The following is a 24,812-nucleotide window of genomic DNA, read 5'->3' on the forward strand; positions in this document are numbered from 1 at the left end:
AGTAAAACTCCTAAAGGCTGTAAAACATGTATATTGCCTGTAGCCGAGGTGCAAACTTGCTCCATATATAAATAGTGAGAGAAATGTAAATCTTTGTGAGAACTAACTAAATAGCTGTAAAAGGCTTAAAAAGTGTATAAATCTGTGTCAGATTAGCTAATAAGAGTAGTACTGTTTTAGAAAGAAAACAAGTCCTTTTTTTTTCAGAAAGAGTAGCTAGAAAGTAAAAGTAAGTGAATAATGTGTAAGAGAAACTGAAGAAAGAAAAAAATATTTTATTTTAGGTAATAATAAATTGTTTTACATAGTTTTTAAAATGAGAAAATGCAAGCAGATCAAGTTTACTCTTACTCAAGTTTTATCTTACTTCAAAATACTACACACATACACACACACACACATGTTGTTGTTGTATACCATTGAGTCAGAACCAACCCATAGCTGATCCTCTGGTGGGTTTCAGAGTCAGTTAATCACATGGAAGGAGATGGCCTACACACACACACACACACACACACACACACACACACACACACACACACTTCTACTCAAATTTTATCTCACTTCAAAATATCACATATTTAAAGACACATATCTACTATTTGTGTCAAGAGTGTGTCTTTCTAACATACTTTCTATTTACATCTTTGACACTACCCTACAAATAGTCTACACATGGAACCTTGCACAAGCTCTCAGGTCTTCTGTGGAGTCTTGAATCAGCTTTCACCCAAAATAGTCTCATTGCTGTTCACAAACTACAAACTGTTCCAGTGGCCATTGTTCCCACTCCCCAAACAACAGTTAAAGCTCCCAATCCAGAAGGCTGATTAAGAGGAACAAGGAGATTAAAGAAGAAACTAAGAAAAAGGTCAGCAAGAGAAGAGGAGTTGCTGATCCCAGAGGAAAGAGCAGCTTTCTACCATCCTGCTTTGCCAGAAAAATTTAAATTATCAGAGTAGATCTTTGTATTTGTTTAAGGACACCTTTGTTAGACAATTGAACAATAATATAACCAGATAAGGACTCAGAAACTACTAACAAGTAAAAACTCCTTAGTCATAAGGCATCTGTTTTGCCTGGATGTTAATTGTAGGATTAATTACTTGAGCCTCTTAAGTTCATGTGTCCACTACTTACCTCAGGACTATGTGCTCTGTTTCAGAGAACTTGCTGTTCATCTGTAGCAGAATGAATCAATAGACACCTCAAGGACACAGCTGTAGGTATTATCATTGGGATCCTAGCCAGACACATCCTCAGCTAAGAAAGTAGGTCATTTGGCCCCAAGCTATGTTTGTTTGGGCAAAGTACTTAACTCAGCTCCAAAATTCACAGTAGCAAGAAAAGGTGCAAGGTTTTCCGGGAACTGACAAAAAGGAATGGACCCTGGCATTGTCACTGTCATTAAGGGATAGATACAGAATCATAAAAAAAAACAACAACAAAAAACTCCTTTCTATTCTACCCAAAAATCACTTGCCCCTTGTCTGAAGTTCCATAGTCTATTGAAAATCTTTTCCTAAGGCTTGCAAGAAACATTGCTAAGACCCTAAATGTAACCTCATGCTCTGAGTGCAGAAGTACTCTAAAGAGGAACCCATGGCCCTGGTAGCCCAGGAAATAGATCCAAATGTTTAAGAAAAAAGAACAAGTAAATTGTGAGATATGTAATGATTACATTGCTATGGAGTCTCAAAGAGGAGAGTGAAAGAGGAGTGTTCATGCCCATAAAACCCTGAGGCTCAACTTTGAGTTCTGATAAATTTGAGAAACTTAAATTTACTGCTTCCCACCTTTGGAGCTTGAAGCTCAAGGTTACACAAATGAACTAACATTTCCCTCCTTTATGAAATCTGCTCAACCTAAAAGAGCAAATAATTTACAAATACCCTAGAATGATTTACATAAAAGTAATATAACTGTATGTATTGTAAGTAGAAACTAGCATTGCTTTAATTAATTTGGTTATTGTATTGTTTATTTTCTTTGTATATGTTAATATACTTCTCACTTACTATGACTATTAGTACTGTATGGTCACTTTGTGCTTATAAAATATTATGTCATAGTTTTTATGTTCCTTTCTCTTTTTAAAATTTTCTGTAAACTATGTAATAAATGTGCAAGTTTGCTCCAGGGGGAAAAAAAATCTGCTCAACCAGAAATTATCAATGGAAAGGTGATGTGTTAAACACCCCTCATACACCTCTATGCCATCCTATAAAAGATAAAGACAATGGTTGATTGGGGAGCTCGGTTCTTAAGACATTAATCTGAGGAATTCACCAGCTGCTCCATCAGAGAAAGATGGGCAATTTCCTCCTGTGCTATGTGTTGTTGTTGTTGTTAGATGAGACTCACAGTGAAACTCTGGGCATCTGATGGGACGCCTGCCCACCCCAGGGCCCACCGTGAGCACCTCGGAAAATTTGCTGGAGGCTCGGCTACCAGTCCCTTCCGACTGCACGGCACATAAAAATAACAAGTGGAAAGGCTTGAAACTGTCTCCCTAAACTGACTTGCTCTTTAGAAAAGTAAAAATTAAATATAAGGGGAAAAAAAGACATTAATATGCTGTAGCTCTGAAGGTAATAAAAGCCTTTCCTCTAATATAGCTGGTGTTCAGATGATTCTATTTCCTGATCAGGCCTCATCTTCCTGAAATAACTGTCATCAGATATGATGAGGATGATGCAGGATAGGGCCAAGTTCAGATCTGTAATCAACTTGAAGGCACCTAAAAAGAATTCAATTTGTATATTTGGTTACTAGGGAGTCCTAGTGGCCTAGTGGAGAAAGAGATGCACTGCCAACCTAGAGAAAGGTTAGAATCCACCAGTGTGCACAATCTATAATCTCTTTCAATATAATTTCAAGACCCACTGCAGGGTCAATTCATAATCTGTGATACAGAACAATAATAACATTCAGTTTGTTGTTCTTGTCAGGTACTGTGAAGTCAAGTAAGACTCATAGTGACCCTGTGAACAAGAGGTCTGAAGCCTTTCCTATTCTGTTCCATCCTCATCATCTCTGACAGACTTTAGCCCATTGCTGAAGTTATTTTGCCAGTCATTCACAATTCAACTTATTGAGAGTTTCCCCCTCTTTTGCTAACCAAACAGGATGTCCCAGTCCAAGTCAAATGTGAATGAGTACAATGGCATCATGAAGGAGTAGCCAGTTCTTTTGACTGACAATGATTATAACATCATGGTACTGCAGAAAGCAGAAATGCTTACTATGTTCCGCCCCATTTTACAGAATACGAAATTAAAACGAATAAGAATCTAAAAGATAATAAATTGAAAGCTGGCATGGAATGAATATTTTAAAAATTATTGTAAAGACATATTTGTTTTCTTAGATATTAGTATATACCCTAGTTGTACCACAGCTTGGCTTGTTGGCAAAAAACTAGGCCTGCTTGGGGACACCATTTCACAGTGTGCTTTTCAGCAAATCTGGACCACATCTGTAAAATGTGAGAATTACAGTAAATGACCAAAGTGTTTTCTGCAGGTCAAGAATTGCAGTCTTCAATATAGTTTGCATCTCAATATCAAGGTAACAAAGATTCTCACCATTGAGGCAATTAGCAGCATTATGACAGAGAAAAGATTGCAGATCTTGCTGGGATCTACAATAAATATCCTTGGCACTAGTAGTCAGGAAATAAAAAAGACAAATTGCTTTAGGAAAATCTACTGTCAGGAACCTTTCAAGAGTTCTAAAGAGAAACTATATTATAGACTAAGATGTACCTGATCCAGGCCATTGTCTTTTCAATTGCTTGCTGTGTATCTGAGAGTGAGACAATGAGTAAGGATTGCTATTATGTGCTGTTGAGTCACCGGGCAACTCATGGTGACCTTGTGTACCGCAGCTCTGAAGCCTGCTCAGTCCTGATCCAGACACACTTACTCCATTCATTGCCCTATCAATCCATCTCATCTGGGGTCTTCCTCTCCTGAGCTGTCCCTCCAGCCTTCCAAGCATGATGTCCTTCTCCACGCCCAATGTATGTGAGCTCCAGAATTCTAGCCTTCAAGGAAAAACGCGGTTTCACCCTCTAGAAGACTTACTTGTTTTCTTGGTGGTCCATGGTATGTTCAAGACTCTTTTCCAGCACCACAACTCAAAGGCATCAATTCTTATGTCATCCTTAGTCACTGTCCAGCTCTCTACTGCATAACAAGTAATTGCAAAGACCATGGCCTGGATCAGACACACCTTAGTGTCTAGAACTACATCCAAACATTTTAGAACTCTGGAGGGGATCCTGACAGCACATTTCCCCAAATACAAATTGTCTTTTGATTGACTGCTGGTGCCAAGAGTGTTGATTGTGGAGCTAAGGAAGACAGAAGAATGAATAATCCATATCTTTAAGTTGGTGGCACTATAGAAGAGTACTGAACATACCGTGAACTGCCATGAGAACCAATATGTCTGTTTTGAGAGGGTAAATGCAGGTTGCTTCTTGGAGGCAAGGATTTTGAAACTCTGTCTCACATCCTCTAAGTACGTTGCCGGGAGGGACCAGTCCTTGAACAAAGACATCATGCTTGGAGGGGTGGAGGGACAGCCAGGAGAGGAAGACCCTGGAAGATGAGATGGCTTGACACACTGGGGTAATGGGGGCAGGGCTATCAGATATGGTGAGGTTGACTGAGGATTGTTCATAGGATCACTCTAAGTTAACTCGATGAGCTACAACAGCAAGGCTTATGATGTTTATTCTGAGGGGATTCTATTATCCTGACGAGTCTGCCTAGAAAGAAAAGGATCTGAATAGAGAAGCGTTTTTTTGAACAGCAGCACTCAACAGTAAGAAATTAAGTGAGACAGAATAGATTTGTACCCACCCAGAAGGCCGCTCGCAGCCTAGCACCGCCCATCTGCCCCACCCCAAAGGGGGCCCCGCCTCCTCTCCCCTAGTCATTTTCTCCCGTGTGCCAACACTCCATTGATCGCGCGCTTCAGTTCTGCAGTCCTAAACGCAGCGTCGACTGGGAAAACGCCCGTGATAAAGATGGCGGCAGAGTTAGAAAGATGTTGCATGTCTCGTATCTCTCAGTGCACTTTCGCCTACCCCGCAGCATGTAGGGACGACCAAAGGGGGGGTAAGGCGCGCCTCCCTCAACTCCAACTTGCGGGCGGGGATCAGACAGGCGCACCGCTGCCGATCGGACCCGGATGTACGGTGGGTGGGGAAGAGGGCCGTGCTGCCCCGCGCTGTGTGGGGCGGGGCTGCGACGAGCTGGGGACTGACGGGCCGCGCCGAGGGCGGGGCGGCGGCTGCTGGGGGCCGCGGCTTTCAGGGCTAGTATGTAGAGGCCTCTGGGCTGCGAGGAGCAGGGTGGGGTGGGTGCGCGGGACTCCGCGTGAGCGACATGGAGGAGGAGGGCAAGAAAGGGAAGAAGGTAAGAGTCGCCAGGTCCGGCGCTGCGGGTGAATCTGTCGCGAGCCAGGGTGGGAGTGGAAAACCAGGGAGAGCATTGGCCTCCTCCGGGTGCCGGAAAGCGAGGACCCCGAGAGGGGGTAGTGGCTGCGAAGGATCCCTGGGCGATCGGGGTCCGACGCCAAGGGCAGTCTGGGATCTGAGGCCATAGTAGGGGGCCATACATACTGGCAGGTTGGTGACAAGGAAAGTTGCCAGTTGCTGGTTGGGCAAGGTGTTTAAAGATGCCTCTGGGGCGTAAATAGCGGTCTGAAAATGAAGAGACAAGTGCAGAGTAGATCAAAGGCAAACACAGCTGTGCCCTGGACTTTAAAGGCGGGAGAGATGACATGGCCAGAACCATAGGGGAACGAAGAGCGGGCCACAGTCCCCGCAGAGGGGCCCAAGTAGGAGCCAGAGCACCGAGGCTCGCGCTGCAGCCCCCTGGACAAAGGAGCAGTTCCCAGGAGAGTGGGAGGAACGATGGCTTTCCTTACCCTCGGTCCCCACCCCCACCCCGTGTACCAGCTTCTGGGATTTATTGAAGATTTGACGCTTCAAATGGCCTTGAAGCACACCCTGGTGCTGCTCGTTTCCCTCTGGGGTGAGTGGGATGGCACCTTTGCCCGGGACCGGGCCGTAGAGGGAGGTGGTGGTGGTGAGACCGCTATCCAGGGGCAGCAGGATCTGTCTAGCATCCATTGCCTTTGAAAGCTGGCCTTTTTAAACCCATCAGCTGTAAGGTTACTTTAGAAAAGTTTGCTGCTTACATGACTTCATTCTTATTTTGTAAAGCAAAGGCAAAAGGTGTGCCTTGTGTTAACAGAGCCCTCATTTGATGACTGGAGTGGTTGAGTGATTTCAATGAGTTATTGTGGCCGCTGGATTTACAATGTAATTCAATAGATTCTTTTTATGGTATAGGTTTTTAAATGTGGCTTAAATTATAGGCCTACTGTAATTGATGTAGAAAGTCAACCTTCTGCAGAGAATAAAAACCAGTTCTAAATTATCATTAAATTGGAAATTGAACTTCGATAAAATCTTTTTTCAAATATATTATCAGTTGTTGAAATATCTTTACTGTTTCTTAATTTTTAATGAATCATATATATATACACACCATTAAGTACAAGTTTAAAACAGATTTTTTTTAATAAATCCTAACTAATTTTAATAAAAAGTTGGTGAGGGAGCTCTGGTGGCCTAGTGGCAAGAAGCTGCGCTGCAAGCCTAAGGCCAGTGGTTTGCATCCACCAGATGCTCCACTGGAGAAGGAGGGGCAATCTGCTGCTGTGCCAGTCAGATTCGACATGACAGGTAAACAACAAGGTAAAAAAAAAGAGTAACAAGTTGGTGGTGGTTGTTAGGTGCAGTTATTCAAACAAAAAGGTCTTGTTTTCCAATTCCAGATCCTTCTGTGTTTCTAACGTGTATATTTTAGTGATCAGTAATTATCAATGCCTCTTGATTGCATGGTTGGCCATGCTGCTAGAAATGATACCAGGTGACCAAGGACTTTTTCACTGCAAATGTATTTTCTAAACAACACAAACTGCTATGACTGCTATGACCTCACTGTGGAATACACAGAAATGAAGTTGACTACATCTGTGTAAAGAAATGATGGAGAAAATATCATCCATCACTCAGAATAAGGCCAGGATAAAAATGTGGAACAGGCCATCGTTTGTGCATATGCAAGTTCAAATAGAAGCGAAAGAAAATGCAAACAAGCCAATGAAAGTCACTTCTGAATTTAGAAACCATCTTCAGAATAGATTTGACATGTTGAATCCTTAATGATGGAACATGAGATAAGTCATGGAAGGACATAAATGAAGCAAGCCAAAATTTCCTAAAAAGACAGGAAAGAAAGAAAAGACCAAAATGAATATTGGAAGAGACCTTGCATCTTGCTCTAGGATACTAAGACACTTTAGTTACTTTGTATGCATCTGAAAACTGGCCAATGAATAAGGAAGATTGAAGAAAAATTGTTGCCTTTGAATTGTGGTGTTGGAGAAGAGCATTGAATATCTCATAGACTGCCAAAAGAACAAATAAATCTAACATGGGGAAAGTGAATTTGGGATGTTCCTTAGAGGCAAAGATGGTGAAACTGTCTCATATTTGGGCATGTTGGCAGGAGAGTTTATCTAATCCTTGGAAAAAGACATCATGCTGGGAAAGATAGAGAATCAGTGAAAGAGAGACAGACTCAGTGAGATGGATTGATGCAGTGACTACAATAATGAGCTTGAGCATGGCAGAGGTAATGAGAGGCAGTAAATAACACGGAAGGAGATTGTTTATCTTTCTCCTTTGGTGCACCTGGTGAATTTGAACCACATTCCTTTGTATTGGCAGTGCAATTCCTTACTGCAAAGCCACCACAGCTCCCTTTATTCGTAGTCATTATTGTTTTTAGTGACTCTTAGTCTCTATTGTTCTATGAGCTCTATTGTGACTCTGTAAAATCACTATGAATTTTAGTAATTTTGATGGCACCTAATAGCAACAAAATGAGGGAAGAGATGATTAAATAAGAGTTAAACAGAAGATACAAAAGATGGCTCCAGTAAGCAAAGTCGTATAACAAAATATGCAAAACCAAAAGGGAAGAACATGCTCAGTATTTCTCAAGCTGGAAGAATTAAAGAATAAAATTCCAGTCCTGAGTTCCAATAGTGAAAGAGTCTATGAATAAGGTGCTAAATAATACAGGAAACATCAAAAGAAAATAGATGGAATACACAGAATTTCTGTACCAAAACATTCAGTCATTTCAGGAGGTAACATGTGACCAAGAGTTGTACTATAGTGCACTATTCAGTGTAGCTTTTCTAGCCACTGTCTTTGACTATTACCACATGACTGTCTAGCATTATACTAATGCAGGGTGTTCATAGCCCCATGGAGGGGATTGGACAGCTTGCTAGTAATGTGAACAAGGTAAATAAAACCTTTTTAGTGGAACTATGCACATAAGATGTGTAAACTATTAATGAGGGGATTGGGTCCATTTTGCCATCTTGCCAGGCATAAGTTGAGCAGGTTTGGTGGCAGAGTATGAAACTCTTGGTACTATCAAGAAAGAAGTGGAGAGGGCAGCATATCCTATTTTAGGCCAGAAATTCCCAAGCTGGATGGAGACTCAGACCAGACAGGACTAGTAACAGCAGCAGAGGTGGCATAGAACCACAGACTGATAAGAGAGCCAGACTGGAATTGCTTCCTCATGGAGCCAGAGCTGAGGGACTTCACACAGGTTTATTGGAGGGATAAGAGAAGAGGACTAAAAGAGCTTTCAGAACTCTGGTGGCCTAATGTGGTAAGGAGCTGCACTGCCATCCCAGAGACATGCAGTTTGATTTTGAATCCACCAGCTGTTATGTGGGTGAAAGATGGGGAGGGAGTTTCTTCCCGTGTGATTTACTGCCTCTGAAAACCCACTGGAGGGTCAGCTATGGGTCAATTCTGACTTGACTGTACATAACAACAGTACAAAAGAGCTTTATAACACTATTCTACAGCCCAGAGGCCGAAAGTTAGAGGGTCCGTGTGGATGCCTAGAGAGCTATACTGACAACTTCAAGACACTTGTATCTCGATTGTTTCCAGCCTTAATTGTAACCTGTTACTTTCCTAATAAACCCCATAACCATGTGTGCTATGTATGAATTCTCTGGCGGTTGAAATGGCTTAGTGGGCCATCATATAGTAGAGCACCAAGAGCCCTAGGCAGAATCATTGGTGTTAGAATTGATAGAGGTAGGTATGGGAGTGTGAAGGCATGTCTGACCTCATGGGAATTAGTTTTGTGCTTTTTGTTCAAAGATGAGTTCCTCTTTGTAGAGTTAGTACAGAGGTTAGATGCTATTGCCCCTACCCTGCACTGTTTTTTTTTATTTTTTTGTTTTTTGTTTTTTTTAACAAGGTGGTATAATATTGAAGGAAGAAATTAGAACTGGACTAAGGCATTGGTCACAAACAAGCTTCCTGGAATTACTGGAATACCGATTGAAGTGTTTCAGCAAACAGATAAGAGTTTTTTAAGTACTTATCTGTACCAAGACATTTAGAAGACAACTACTTGGCAGACTCAAAGAAGCCTGTATTTGTACTCATTCCCGAGAAAGGTGATCTGAATAAGACACATGTGACCCAGGAATGCTAAAATTGTAGGATAATCACATATAAGCAGTCTTGCTGAAGATAATAAAACAATAGTTACAGCCATATGTCAATAGGGAACTGCCAGAAATTCAAGTTGGATTTATAAGATGGCATGAAATGAGGAATATCACTTCTGACATCAGATGCTTCTTGACTGAAAGCAGAGAATACCAGAAAGATGTTTACCTGTGTTTTATTGATCCTGAAAGGATTTGACTGTGTGGATCATAAAAAAATTATGGATAGTATTGAGAAGAATTGGAATGCCAGAACACTTATACTCACAGGGAACCTTACATAGAACCAGAGATAGCCATTAAGTAACGGGGGCCCTGTGTAGTTTAATGCCAGGAAAGCTTTGCTTTGCGATTGTATTCTTTAACCATATTTAATCTATTTGAAAACCAATTAAATAATCTGAAAAACCAGATTATGTAAAGAACAACATAACACCAAAGTTAGAGGAAGACTGACTCCTTAACAACCTGTGATAAGCCAATGCTGCATCCTTTCTTGTTGAAAGCAAAGACTTAAAGCACTTATTGATGCAGATCAGAGACCACACCTTCTGGATGGCTTACATCTCAGTATAAAGAAGACAGAAATCATCATAACTAAGTTAGACAATAAATTCTTGTTAAATGGAGAAAAGATTGGAGTTGTAAATAATTTCATTTTACTTAGATCCACAGTCTGTGTCCATGGAAAATGCAGTCAAGAAATCAAGTGACAGAGCAAATCTGCTGCAAAGGACCCTTTTAAAAGTACTAGAACAAAGATGTCACCTTGAGGGCTGAGGTGTGCTTGACACAGCCATAGTATTTTCATTTACCTCATGTGCATGCAAAAGCTGGGAAATTTGTATAAAAGACTGAAGAAGAATTGATCCCTTTTTTTGAAAAAAAAATTGAGCCTTCTGGGTGAAGAATATTGAATATTCTTAGAGGAAGTACAGCTAGAACGCCCCTTAGAAGGGACAAGGATAAGATTTTGTCTCATGTACTTTGGACTTGTCAGGAGGGGTGCGTCCCTGGAGAAGGACTTCATACTTGGTAGGGGGTCATTAAAAAAGAGGAAGACTGAATGAGTTGATTCATTAGAGTGGTTCCAATGACAGGCTAAAACATATCAAAACTTGGTAGCATGGAACAGAACTGGGCAGTGTTTCATTCTGTTGTACACAAGGTCATTGTGAGTTAGAACCAACTCAACACCTCCTTGTCCAGAATATGCCCTTCAATTGATGGTCAGTTGCTTAGAAGGAATAGCCCACATGGAAGAAGGTAAAATTTGAAGTCAAGTGAAGCTAAGTATTCTTTTCTGAGTGAAGTGTATTTTCTTTCTTTGCCTTCTGTTTCGTTACATTATCAAAATACCTATCAAGTTTAAGTTCAGTACTAACTGATTATTAATTAGGGGCCTGCGCTAGCATAGTCAGTAGGCACTTGTACTGCTAAGCTGTGGACCACCCGTGGACCTCTCTGGTGGTTCTGATCAATCTACCAGCAGTTCTGAGGGAGAAGGATAGGCAATCTCCCATGCATTTTACAACCTCCAAACCCAGTGGAGGGTCAGTTTAGTCAGCTCTGACTCAATGACAGAGAGAGGGATTAACTCTGAAGGAATCCTGGTGAAGTATTGGTTACACTTGGCTGGAAACTGGGTGGTTAGTTGTTCAAATCTACAAGTTGGTGAATCCACCAGCAGGCAGATAAACAGGAAAGGATGTGATTGATGTGATTGACTGAATTTCTTCTGGTGTATTATACCTATCAGCTTTTGTAGAAAGCTTAAAATGTTCAGCAGTATTGAAGAAATCAAGGGAAACAGCAAGACTGTCCCAGGCTTTTGAAATAGAAGCAAAAAAGAGTTAGAGGCAAGAGAAAAACATAGGTATCGATAAGGTTAAGGATTAATTTTGTTGTCTCTGTAAGAGAAGATAATTAGTTGTGTAGTTATCTAAGCTAGTTTTGTGGTTTTCCCCCCATATTCTGTCCTAAGCTTTTTTTTTTACCATATATTCACTTTAGCTTTATTATTTACAAGTTAAATTACACAACAGCTTTACAGCATGAGAAGGAAAGGAAGGAGACAGATGAGAGGAGGAAGCAGACTCATTCTTCTGTGTCCCCACCCTTTGTCTTGTGTTTTAACAGTCTTCAGTGCTTGGCTCTACCTTAGTTCTCTTTCAGTCCTTGGAATACAGGTGTAAATTGAGTTCTGGTTCTGACAGCCCAGGGGCTACCAGAGCTTCCACTAGCAGCTTCTTTACAGGTGCAGAGGGAGAGTGTGAAAGCTTCAGTTTATCTAACAATGGTGATAAATGAGGCCACTGGAATTCAGGTAGAAGGTAGAATAGGCATCATAGGTCCGGAAAAGCTCATCCTTCTCACACCTGTGGAAACACAGAAATAGCATGTGGATGGGCAGCCCCACAAGACTCCAACGGACTTGCAAGGTCCAGTTCTCAGGTTGGAGGATCAGCTGTAGAATCTCTAACTGAAACTGTGCAAAATAGTTCCAGGCGAGGAAACGGCAGAGGGTCAATGACACAATGTACCATGCTCGACTGTTGGTACATAGGTCCAGGACTTCATTAATGAATTCCACATCCGATGTTGGGAAACTCTTGTCTTAGTCTCTCATACATGACAGCCAAGTGCCTCCTCCATACTGGGGTCCCCTGATGGAGTGACAGGGGAAGAATGGGTGGGCCCAGGGGCTTGGAAGGGTATCAAAGCCCCAGGATAGGGGCAAGGAGGTCCCTCAAAGAGGCTTCTAAGCCCATCTAGGCAGCCCCTGTGCAACTCAGGTCCCAGTCCCTCCTCCCCATTTCCTGGTGGGAAAACCACCTATGGTGAGCTGAGGGCCTGGACCTGAGAGAGAGGTAGTGGGTGAGTCTTGGGACGGTGTAGAGAAGAACATGAAGGTGAGGGACACCAGAAGAGAGGGGAAGATGCAGAACTAGTTGTTGTGGAGTGAGGCCAAAGTGGTGGGAATGGTAAAGGCCTTGGAGAAAGCTGGTCCTGGGATCGAGCTTGGTAGGCTTGGAGGCAGCAACCAACACGTCAGGCCGTTCTCTGTCAGGGCTGTTACATCATCTTCCAGGGCTGGAGAGAGTGTTTCCAGAGTCTGGGCTCTGGCCTCCTCTCGAAGGGGTGAGCACATCCCAGAGCCGGCTTCCTGAAGGGGAAAAGGGGCCTAAACTTATTTTTTGCATAGTTTGGCCTGTCAGCTTTGAAACATGGATTTGGGCAGACCAAGACTTGACCCACTCTATGTTTTGTAACCTGCCATCTTTAAGCTAGGAAATTGCCCTGCTCTGGAGCCTCATTCAGTGTGAACACATCTTGATCTTATGAAAATTGGTATGCATGTAGTTTTTGTTATTTTAAATTATCAGAGCTACCTGTTTTAAAATGTAAAAACTCGAGCATAAATAGCACAAGTAAATAAAATTTTACCTAATTACACAGTTTGAATGTGAGGTAACATCAAGCTGACTATGAATCATAGCTACCTTATAAACTATAGATGAAAACCTTTTTTGACCCTATGCCATCATTACAATCTTCACTATGCTCAAGCCCATTGTTGCTGTCACTGTGTCACTCCATTTCATTTAGGGTATTCCTCTCTTGCTCATCTATTTTTATAGGATGATGTCTTTTTTCGAAAGATTGGCATCTTCTAATAACACTTCAGAAGTATGTGAGATGAATTTTCACCATCTTTGCCTCAAAGGAGCACCCTGGTTGTACTTCCTAAAAGACATATTTGTTTTTTGGCAGTCTGTGGGATATTCAGTACTGTCTGTTAACATCACAATTCAAAAGCATCAGTTCTAAGTTAGTTTCTTTAAAAAAAAAACAGATTTAAAGTGTGGATTAAAAGGATTTCCCCAGAATATTCAGATATTTACTTTATCAGTTATTCAGGCTTGTACCCATTTTTCTGAAGATAGAACTAAAACTCTTAAGTTTTAGAATTAATGTCAAAGACCCCATTGAATTTCCTGTAAAACGACCTCCTTAACAGCTTTGTCCTGGCACATGAAGTAGTAGTAACTGTCTGGGGTTTCCTTGAAGAGCCATAGTTCATCCAGCAAACATCTGCTGAACCCTACTCTGCCATGAGCTAAAAAGGAAATGTGGAGGAGAGTCAGGGACCTAGAGCAGCTGGTCGGGAGATGACTTTATGTTTTAGCCAAGTCCATAGTGATCAGTGTGTTGACAGAGAAGTCCCTGGCTATTAACAGGGTGGAGTCAGAAGTAAAAATGACCTCTCAGGGCCCTGTTCTCTTGCCTTCATGTTCTCATACCTACTTATACTTTACGGACCACAAGTCCTGATTTGAGCTTTGGAAAATAATGTCTGTTTACATAATTGAACTCATGTTCCATGCTTCTTGACACTATTCTATCCAATTGTAATTCCTTTTTTATAAGAAGTTGAGGCATCCATTTTAGTTCATTTTTTTTTTTTTACATAGAGTGTGTTTTTATAGAGTTCTGATTTGCACTGCCAACCCATGCACAGGGTTCAAATCCACCAGCTGCTTCATGGGGGAAAGATGGACAGTCTCCTCGTGTGTAATTTACTTCCTCTTTGGAAACCCACTGGAAGGTCAGATATGGATTGGTTCTGACTCAAAAGCACATAACATAACAACGAAGGTTTTTATACTAAAGTCGGGTTAGAATCACAGACCTTAACCCTGTTTGCATACCTTATGGCATGTCTCACTAATACCAGTGCACTGGTTTTTTGAGAGAAAGTCTACAGGTCATACTGTTTTTTTTGTTTATGTACATACTGTTTTAAAATGTAATTACAGTTTCATTCACTCATACATTTTTTTAAAATTCATTTTAATGAAAGTTTACAGAGACTTAGGGTTTCCAGTCATTCATTATAGCTCTTTTCCCCTTGCCTACCCTGTCCCCTACAATTCACTCTTCTTGAAAAGTAAAAGAAACACTCTTCAATTGTTATGCAATCCCTCTCCCAAGTCCACTCCACTGTGCAGCCTTCCCTCTGGACTTTTGTAATGACAAGAATACCCATTCATATAACCCTTTTAAGCATTCTCTCCCTCATCTGTTTCAGTGCAATACACATCATTCCTCCCCTCCTTTTCTGTCTTCCCTCAACCCTGATGTCAGTCCCGTTTTACAACAGTGGTGCTATGCAATATTTGTCCTTTTGTGACTGAGATATTTCACTCAGCATCACGTCCTCCAGGGTCATCCGTTTTGCATACTATTTCATGAGTTCCTTGTTTTTCAATGCTGCATAGTATTCCATTGTGTGAATATATGACAGCTTCTCTATCCATTTGTTTGTTAATGGCACTTGAGTTGTTTCCAGCTCCTTGCTATTGTGAACAAAGCCGCAGTCAACATGAGTGTGCATATATCTGCTTGGTGGCAGTTCTGGTTTCTTTAGGGTAAATTCCCAGTAGTGAAATTGCTGGGTCAAGTGGTATTTCTATTTGCAACTTTTTGAGAAAGCATTATACAGCCTTCCATGGTGGTTACCCATTTTACACTTCCACCAAGAGTGAATAAGGGTTCCAGTTTCTCCACAACCTTGCCAGCATTTGATGTTTGCTCTTCTGTTAAATTTTACTATTCTTACTGGGGTGAGATGATATAGTTGTTTTGATTTGCATCTCTCTTAGAGCTAGGGATTTTGAACATTTCTTCATGTGTTTGTTTGCCATCTGCATATCTTTTTCGGTGAAGTGTCTGTTCATATCTTTTTAAAAAATATTATTATTAATTTCAATGAAAATTTACAGAGTCTTTGGATTTCCATTCATTTATTGTTGTACTTTTCTCCCCTCCCAGCCCTTCCCCTAGTACACTACCCTCTTGGAAAAGTAAAAGAAAAATTCTTTCATTATTTTACAATCCTTCCCCCCAGGGCCACTCCACTATGCAGCTTTCGCTCTGGACTCCTGTCATGACAAAAATACCTAATCACATATCCCTCTTAAACAGTTTTCTCCCTCATCTGTTTTTTTTTTTTAATTTAGGTTGTTTATTTTTCATTTCAATGAACATCTACAGAGATTTTGGGATTCCATTCATTCATTGTTGCACCCTTCTCCCCACACAAACCCCTCCCTCCCTCATCTGTTTTAATGCAGTATACATTATTGAACACATCCTTCTGAGTCTCCCCCCAACCCCAGTGTCAGTCCTGTTTTACAATAGTGACATGATGCAATATTTGTCCTTTTGTGACTGAGATACTTCACTCAGCATAATATACTCTGGGGTCACCCATTTTGAATAATATTGCATGAGCTCCTTGTTTTTCAATGTGGCGTAGTATTTCATTGTGTGAATATATCGCAGCTTCTCTATCCATTCGTTTGTTTATGGGCACTTAGGTTGTTTCCAACTCCTTGCTATTGTGAACAAAGCCGTGATAAACATGGGTGTGCATATATCTGCTTGGATGTCAGTTATGGTCTCTTTGGGGTATATTCCCAGTAGTGGAATTGCTGGGTCAAATGGTATCTCTATTCACAACTTTTTGAGAAAGTGCCATACTGCCTTCCACAGTGGTTGCACCATTTTACACTCCCACCAACAGTGAATAAGGGTTCCAGTTTCTCCACAACCTTGCCAGCATTTGTTGCTTGCTGTTCTGTTAAAGTTTGCTATTCTGATTGGGGTGAGATGATATCTCATAGTTGTTTTGATTTGCATCTCTCTTAGAGCTAGGGATTTTGAACATTTCTTCACGTGCTTATTAACCATCTGAATGTCTTCTTTGGTGAAGTGTCTGTTCATATCCTGTGCCCATTTTTCTATTGGATTATTTACCTTTATCTTGTTGTGGTGCTAAAGGATTTTATAAATTCTAGATATAAGTCCCTTATCTGATATGTCATTACCAAAGACTTTTTCCCAGTCTGTGTCTTCCCTTTTTACCCTGTTGGAGAAGTTTTTGGATGTGCATAGGGATTTGATTCTTAGAAGGTCCCATTCATCTATTTTATCTTCTCGTTGTAGATTTCCAACTTTTTGAGAAAGTGCCTTCCATAATGGTTATACCATTCTATACTCCCACCAACAGTGAATAAGGGTTCCAGTTTCTCCACACCCTTGCTAACATTTGTTGCTTGCTGCTCTGTTAAATTTTGCTATTCTTGTGGGGATGAGATGATATCTCATAGTTGTATCCCTTTGTTTCTGATCCACGCTCCTTCTGTGCTTTCTCTAATGTCCTTGCCTCCTACTCCAACTAGTAATGCTGCTGCTACTATCTCTGCTGCCGCTGGGATTTATATTAGACCTGCTACTGGAACTACTTCAACTACTACTGCTGCCATGGCTATAACTGCTTCCACTGCTGCTACTGGTTGAACTGCTACTGGAGCTACTGCTACTACTGCTTTGACTTCTATCTTTGCTTGTTTTATTTCTAGTTTGACCTCTGCTTCTGAGTCTAGTTTTGGTTTTAGCTTTGCTCTCTGAGTGCACTGTCAAGGCTGGCTCTACTGGTACCTAAGTGAATTTTACAGATTCTATAGGAAATTCCTTCCTCTCAGATAGTTAAACACATTGCCGCAAATGACGGCAGAAGAAAAAAAAAGTGTATTTCTAAGCACAGTAGTCAGTTTAAAAGTGTGCGGCAACATGTTAATGCTCTTGCTCCTGCGTAACCTGAAGTGATGGTTGTAAAATAATTAATGGCAAAAATCTCAGGCTGAGGCAGAGGCTGGGGCTGGAGTTGGGGTTTACTGGGGTTGGGATTGAGGTTGAACTATAGTCTCTAGCTGGGTCTCAGATTCCTTTTCTTCATTTTCCTCAGGCTCTTGTTCTACTTCCGCAGCTGTAGCTAGCATTCTCTTTCCCAGGAGTAAGATATCTACATACTTTATGTGGCTCAACTTCAAATTCCATTTCTGGCTCCCTTTCTTTGCTAGTTTCATATTCTGAAGGTTCTACACTTTCAACTTGATTAGTTTCCATTACCTCCTGTTCCCAGCTGATCTTTTTTTTTTAAATTTTTTTTATTTTTGTGTGAGTGTACCCTCAAATCAGATCTGACCTAGTACAGGAGGAGATTGTCCCTCCTTCCCCGGCAGAGCATCTGGTGGATTCGAACCATGTGCCTCTGGGATTGTAGTTGCAGCTCCTTGCCACTAGGCCACCAGAGGAGGGGAGCTCTGGTTAGGGTTAGGGTTAGGGTTAGGGTTAGGGTTAGGGTTAGGGTTAGGGTTAGGGTTAGGGTTAGGAGGGGAGCTCTGGTGGCCTCGTGGCAAGGAGCTGCAACTACAATCCCAGAGGCACATGGTTCGAATCCGCCAGATGCTCTGCCGGGGAAGGAGGGACAGTCTCCTCCTGTACTAGTCAGATCTGATCCAGCAGATCTTATAAGTAGTAACTGAGTACTTTAAATTTTGTGCCACCAGAGCTCCTAACTCAAGACTTACTTTTTAAGTTTCAATGTCAGGAATTCTTTCATGCTTAGGACAGAATATACTGCAAGAATATTTTAAGAATTTAGAGATCTTTTTTAGAACCAATCCAAAAAGTTCCTGACAGTGTAAAAAAGAGTCTACCAAGTGTTGCAGATGAAACAGTGCTGAATTGTATACCCTCCTGGCCCTGACCTGTATTTTTGGCCAATTTGTTCAGCTGTCATGTTGTTTGAGTCCCAAGTTCCATTCCTAGGAGAGAGACATTCCTCAGCTCTTGATCAGATACAAAAGAGAATTTCCCTTGATTGTGTATTATATCACTTTTTGTTTATATTATAAGAGATAAAAGGAGAGAGAAGCAAACGGAATAGAGAGAGCTGTTAGTATTGAGAAAAAAAGAGCCTGTAATGAATTCTGGGTCTCTTCACTGGGAACCTCCTGGAAGCAGGAGGTCCAGAGAGACAGAGCCTTCCCTGAGAGCTGGTGCTCTGAACTTGAACATCTAACTTCCTATACTATGGGAGAATAAATACGTTCGTTAAAGCCATCCACTTGTGGTATTTCTGTTATAACAGTGCAGAATTACTTAGGCAGATAGGTTGCTTTACTCAGTAATTTAATTGGACCTCTTTCCAAGAGGACCTGTCCATTAATGAAAATTATTTAGGGCATCAAAAACACAAAAGTGAGTGTTACTAGTTGTAATCAAGAGTTGTTTGCAAGGACAAGTACATGACTCTGCTTCCATATAGCTTACACAGACTGTGTACTCTTGGTAATTAAAGCACCTTAAAAATGCAGAGCAATTTTTTAGTAAAATATACCTTTAGGGTGTCTTGCTAGTCCAAAGTTCTTGTGAGCCATTTCTTTCTTTTTCTTTGAAATCAGGTTTTGGGTCTTGTTTATCCACAGCATTTTCTTGGTGTCTGGGATACAGTAACCACTAACTCACTCTGATGATTTTGTTGTTGCGTAAGTTCTAATTGACCAGAACTTACTGATGTCCAGCTGTGGGCCAGACCCTGTGCTAATTTCTGGTTTACATAGAGAAATTAAATGCCTAGTTCTCAAAGGGTGAGGATGATAGAATTGGGCTCAAATTGGGAAGTGCTCACTGTCCAAGAGTAAAAGAAATTTTTAGTGAATATCCTGTGCCCACTATGAAAATGAGATTGCAGACTTGGCTGCTAGTGTTCTTCCACATACAGGCTGCAATTTTGTGTGCAGACCAGGATTTCATGACCAGTGCATGAAAATGAAAATAATGGTGTCAGTTGTATGCAAATTGTTGACATGTTCATTTGGATGAGCTTCTGGGTTAGAAATTGATTTTGCTACTTCTTGGAATCGTGTATGTTGAGTAGCAAGGATTGGCTAGCAAACCACTTTAGAAAGAGCAGATGGATGGAGCTGAACTGTTCTGCTTGCATTATCAGATCTAGAGAGCAATTATCGTCTATGTCACAGATGATTGTTCTTGAGAGTGGGGGCTTTTTTTCTGGTGCCAGTTAGAATAGGGTAGGGACAGGCTTTTACATTTGGCCAAATTTAGATTATTTATATCTGTGGAAGCTGTAAGTTCCTTTAGGGCAAGGAGCATATGCTGTTTACTTACCTTCATATCATCACAGTCTCCAAAATAGGGCTTTGCACATAACAGGAGCTAGAAAATATCTGTGTGCAACTAATGGAAGGATCAAATGTAACATGTTTAAAAGGTAATACGGTGGCCTTCCAGCCTACTCTCTGCAGTGGACTCACCATCAAGATAGAGGTTTTCATAAAATCCCTAACACAGAATACCCTCACTCTCAAGCTCGAACCCTTGTTACAAGAGAAAATAGAAAGACCAACATCTAGAATATGGATGATACCCCTCTTGACTAGCAGGCACTGTTTTTGCTGTAAGGCCCTGGAAGAGGCACCTTGTCTGACCGCAACATTCAGATGGCACTTTCTCTTCATCTTATGTTGAGACTTCCTGTTGATGCTGAGAAAAGGAAAAATCAGGCATCACTCCCAAGAAGAATAAGCATAAGAGAAAGCAGATTAAACTGGCTCTTCTAATACTGTAAGGTGGATGGAAATGACAAAGTTCCTCATCTTTGTTGGAGTGACCTTAAGATGAAAGTGGTGTTGGAGTTTTTCTGGCCAGCCACTTTGATAGATATTTCTGTGCCAAAGATTGCCTGACCTATTGCTTCAACAAACAATAAAATAAGTAATAGTAGTAGTAATAATAAAAATAACACAATATATAATAATATAATAATAATGAAAAAATATTAAAGTATTTTTTTAAAAAGTTATAGTGTCCTACCAGTGAGAACAATGTATGCACAAGAGCCTGTACTGTTGAAGGAAGAAGTTCAAGGTGTTCTAAAGGGAATTGGCAAAAAACAAAGCCCCAGGAATTGGCAGCATAGCTATTGATATATTTCAACAAACAGATACTGCCCTGAATGCGCTCACCAAATTGTGTCAAAAAATCTGGAGGACAATGACCTGGCCAACTGACTGGAAGAAATCCATATTTGTTCCCATTCCAAAGAAAGGTTACCTGACAGAGTGTGGAAATTATTGAACAATATTATTAATATAACATGCAAGCAAGATTCTGCTGAAAATTATTCTAAAACTACAGGAACAGCACATCAGCAGAGAACTGCCAGATGTGTAGACTGGGTTTAGAAGAGGTTGTGGCACTAGGGATATTATAGCTAAAAGTATATGAATCTTGACTGAAAGCAGAGAGTACCAGAGGAATATCTATTTGTGTTTCATTGGCCATGCAAAGGCATTTGACTGTATGGACCACAACAAACTGTGGTTAACTTAGAGAAAAATGGGAACCCCAGACCACTTGATTGTACTTATGCAAAACCTTTACTTGCACCAGGAGACAGTCATCAGAACAGAGCAAGGAAACACTCCATGATTTAAAGTCAGGAAAGGTGTACACCAGGAATGTGTCCTATCTCCATTCCTTTTCAATCTATATACAGAGCAGATCATTCAGGAGGCTGGGCTCTGTGAGGAGGAATGTGGCATTAGGATGGAGGAAGACTCATCAACAACCTGCGTTATACAGATGATACAGCCTTGCTTGCTGAAGCTGAGGAGGACTGGAAACATTTGCTAAAGAAGGTCAAGGACTGCAGCCTTCAAAATGGATTGAAGCTCAACATCAACAAAACAAAGATTTTCACCACTGGTCAATGGGCAGCATCCTGATAGATGCTGATAAGATTGAGATTGTTAATAACTTTAGTTTGTTTATCTCCAAAAGTAACACTCTTGATACCAGCAGCCAGGAAATCAAAAGATGGGAAAGTCGGCTGTGAGGGACATTTTCAGAGTCCTGAAGAGCAATGATGTCAGTCTGGAGACTAAGGTGTGCTTGATCCAGGCCATAGTTTTTGCACTTACATGCTTTGTGTCAGAAAGCTAGGCAATGACTAGGGTTGATAGAAGGAGAATTGATGCTTTTCAATGTACATGAACTGCTGAGAGACCAAACAGGTTCATCTTGGAGAGGGTGAGACCAGGCTGCTCCTTGGAGGCAAGGATTCTAAAGCTCCGTCTCATATACTTTGGGCATATTTCAAGGAAGGGACCAGTCCTTGGAAAGAGACATTATGTTTGGGAGGGTGGAGGGACAGCACAAGAGAGGAAGACCCTGGATGAGACAAATTGATTCAGTGCCTGAATTAATGGAGGTGGGTGTGTCAGAGACTGTAAGGTTGGCTCAGAGCAGGTTTCAGAGCTGTTGTATATAGGGTCGCTGTGAGTCACAGGTGACTTGACAGCACATAACATCAACTACCAGCTAGAAAAAGGTGGCCTAGTGGCAAGAAGCTGCACTGCTTTCCTACGGCAAGCACTTAGAATCCAACAGCTGCTCTGTGGGAGAAGGATGGTTAGACAATTAACTGCTTCAGAAAACCTTTCAGAGGCGCCAGCTATGGGTTGGTTCTGATTTGATGGCACACAACAACCACAACACAACTAACCAGAATAAGATCTGGTTGAGTGAGCTTGTTGTTTCTAGTAGGGCATTGAGGAAATTTTACTTTTGCATGGCTAGAATTGCATTATTGAGTTTTGAGGGTTATGTTCAATTTATGGTTATTATGAGTGGTTGCTTGCCTGACAAATTATTGGTGGTGATTTCCCACCATTGCCTCTCACTGACACCACCTCATGCCATGCAACACACACACACACAAGCACACTTTCGTCCTTTTCTATGCCTCTAAGCTTTTCCCTGAGTACTCTCTACCCCTGCCACATGTCCACAGTCTTCCCAGGCTCCTTGGTAAAGGTGAAATGAAGGAAATCAAAACCCAGTGTGTCCTCATGGCTGAGGTGGCCTATGGCCTCAACCTACTGTTCATTCTACAGCCAGTCTGATATGATCTTCTTGTAGGTCATATCCTAATCATATTTTTATACTTTCATAGCAAGACTGGGAATCAACTCTTACTCTTAAGTGTAATCAGCTAGAGTCAGAAACTATACTGTTCCTTTAAAAAGAAAAACCAACAACTTAATATTATGGAGAATTTGAAATCTCAAAGAAGAGAGACAAGTAAATGAAATTCCCTGTATATTTAGCCCAGTTCTAAACTGCCTAACCCATACTGAGTTTTCCCTGCTCTTGACCCTATTTGGCAGGAAGTATTGAGTTTCTGAACATGGGTGTGGTGGTGAGAATTTGAAGGATGGGACGTGTCCCAGGGTCAAGGTGATGGGCTGCAGAGGGAGAATCCTCATGACTCTGGGGTGCAAAGTGAAGGGATTTCAAGGCTAAGCTACTAGGTCTGTAGAAATCAAGATGGCACCAATGGCAGGTCCAGCCTGAGATCTGCATGGGTTCATGCTCATTGTCTACTCTGGGGAGGGTGTATGAACCGAGGCTGGGACAACAGTTAAAATATGAAATGAAGCTATAATTTGTCATCAAGAATAATAAGAATAACTGCTGTACTTTGTGGCTCATGTTATAACTGATACATACTCAAAGCTTCACATGAGAGAACTTTATTGACAATTCGAAAAGGTATCTCAATCCGATTTTACCACCACGGAAGGTTAATGTTTCATAGGTGGTGGTGGTTGTTATGTGCCATCAAGTCGCTTGCAACTTATAGTGACCCTGTGTACAACAGCCCTAAACTCTGCTCTGTCCTGTGCCAGTTGCACTCTCTCCGATACACCCAACCCGATTACCCCAGTCACTCAATCAATCCACCTCATAGAGGGCCTTCCCGTCCTGTGCTGTGCCTCCACCCTCCCAAGCATGATGGCCCTCTTCAAGGACTGGTCCCTCCTTACAACATGTCCAAAGTATGTCAGACGAAGCTTCAGAATCCTTGCCTCCAAGGAGCAGCCTGGTTTAACACTCTCCAGGATGAACCTGTTTTCTTAGCAGTCCATGGTACATTCAGTACTCTTCTCCAGCACCTTAGCTCAAAGGCATCAATTCTCCTTCTGTCCTCCTTAGTCATTGTCCAACTCTCTGACGCATAGCAAGTGATTGCAAAGACCATGGCCTGTATCAGACACACTTTAGTCTCCAAAGAGACACCATTGCTCTTCAGTACTTTGGAGAGGTCCCTAACAGCAGACTTACCCATCGCAGTATGTCTTTTAATTTCCTGGCTGCTGGTGCCAAGAGTGTTGACTCTGGAGCCCAACAAACTATAGCTGTGAACAATCTCAATCTCTTCACCATCATGTTGCTGCCAGTTGGCCCAGTGGTGAGAATCTTTGTCTTCTTGACATTGAGCCTCAATCCATATTGAAGGCTGCAATCCTTGACCCTCTGCAGCAAACACTTCTGGTCCTGTTCAGTTTCAGCAAGCAGGGTTGTGCATCTGCATATACTGGAACAGCACATCCGCAGAGAACTGCCGTGAGTCCAGGCTGGGTATAGAAGGGGTCGTGGTACTAGGGATATTGTAGCTAATGTTAGATGGATCTTAGCTGAAAGCAGGGAATACCAGAGGCATATCTGTGTTTCATTGATTATGCAAAGACTGTGTGGATCATAACAAACAGTGGCTGACTCTGAGAAGAATGGGAATCCTAGAACACTTGATTGTGCTAGTGCAAAATTGGACTAAGAGGCAGACGTCAGAACAGAACAAGGAAACACTGCATGGTTCAAAATTGGGAAGGGCGTATGCTAGGGATGGGTCCTGTCTCCATATCTTTTCAACCTGTATGCAGAACAGAGTATCTGGAAGGCTGGGCTCTATGAGGAGGAATGTGGCGCCAGGATTGGTGGAAGGAAGATCTATCTTCGTAGGTTGTAGTAAGTCTCAAATCATACTAGGTCACTTTTGCTTCCAGAACTTCAAATAACATTTCTTTTTTTTTATTCTTTTTTTATTAGCTTGCTTACAAAACTTGTATAGATTATGTATTACAATATTATTCATTCCCATTGTGTTTTTTTTTTTTAATTTAGGTTGTTTATTTTTCATTTCAATGAACATCTACAGAGATTTTGGAATTCCATTCATTCATTGTTGCACCCTTCTCCTTGCACAAACCCCTTCCCCCCTCCCCCCCTTTTGCTCCTTTTCTTGAAAAGCAAAAGAAAAACTGCCTCATTGGTACACAATCCCCCCCTGCACTTCCCCAAACCCAATCCCCTACCCCCAAATATAATCCACTCTGCAACCCTCATTGCATACTCCTACGATAAAAATAATGCCCTAAAATATAATACTTCTT

General features: G+C 41.4%; 2 pseudogenes; both read right to left on the reverse strand.

The window, feature by feature from the left end:
• Nucleotides 1–11,813: 11,813 nt before the first annotated feature.
• On the reverse strand, nt 11,814–12,723 carry LOC102870626 (annotated as a pseudogene).
• A 4,104-nt stretch (nt 12,724–16,827) lies between these two features.
• On the reverse strand, nt 16,828–19,689 carry LOC102871034 (annotated as a pseudogene).
• Between the last annotated feature and the right edge of the window lie 5,123 nt (nt 19,690–24,812).

Source organism: Elephantulus edwardii, unplaced genomic scaffold, assembly GCF_000299155.1.
Source record: "Elephantulus edwardii isolate Elephantulus edwardi_28Jun2011 unplaced genomic scaffold, EleEdw1.0 scaffold00234, whole genome shotgun sequence".
Classification (NCBI taxonomy): Eukaryota; Metazoa; Chordata; class Mammalia; order Macroscelidea; family Macroscelididae; genus Elephantulus; species Elephantulus edwardii.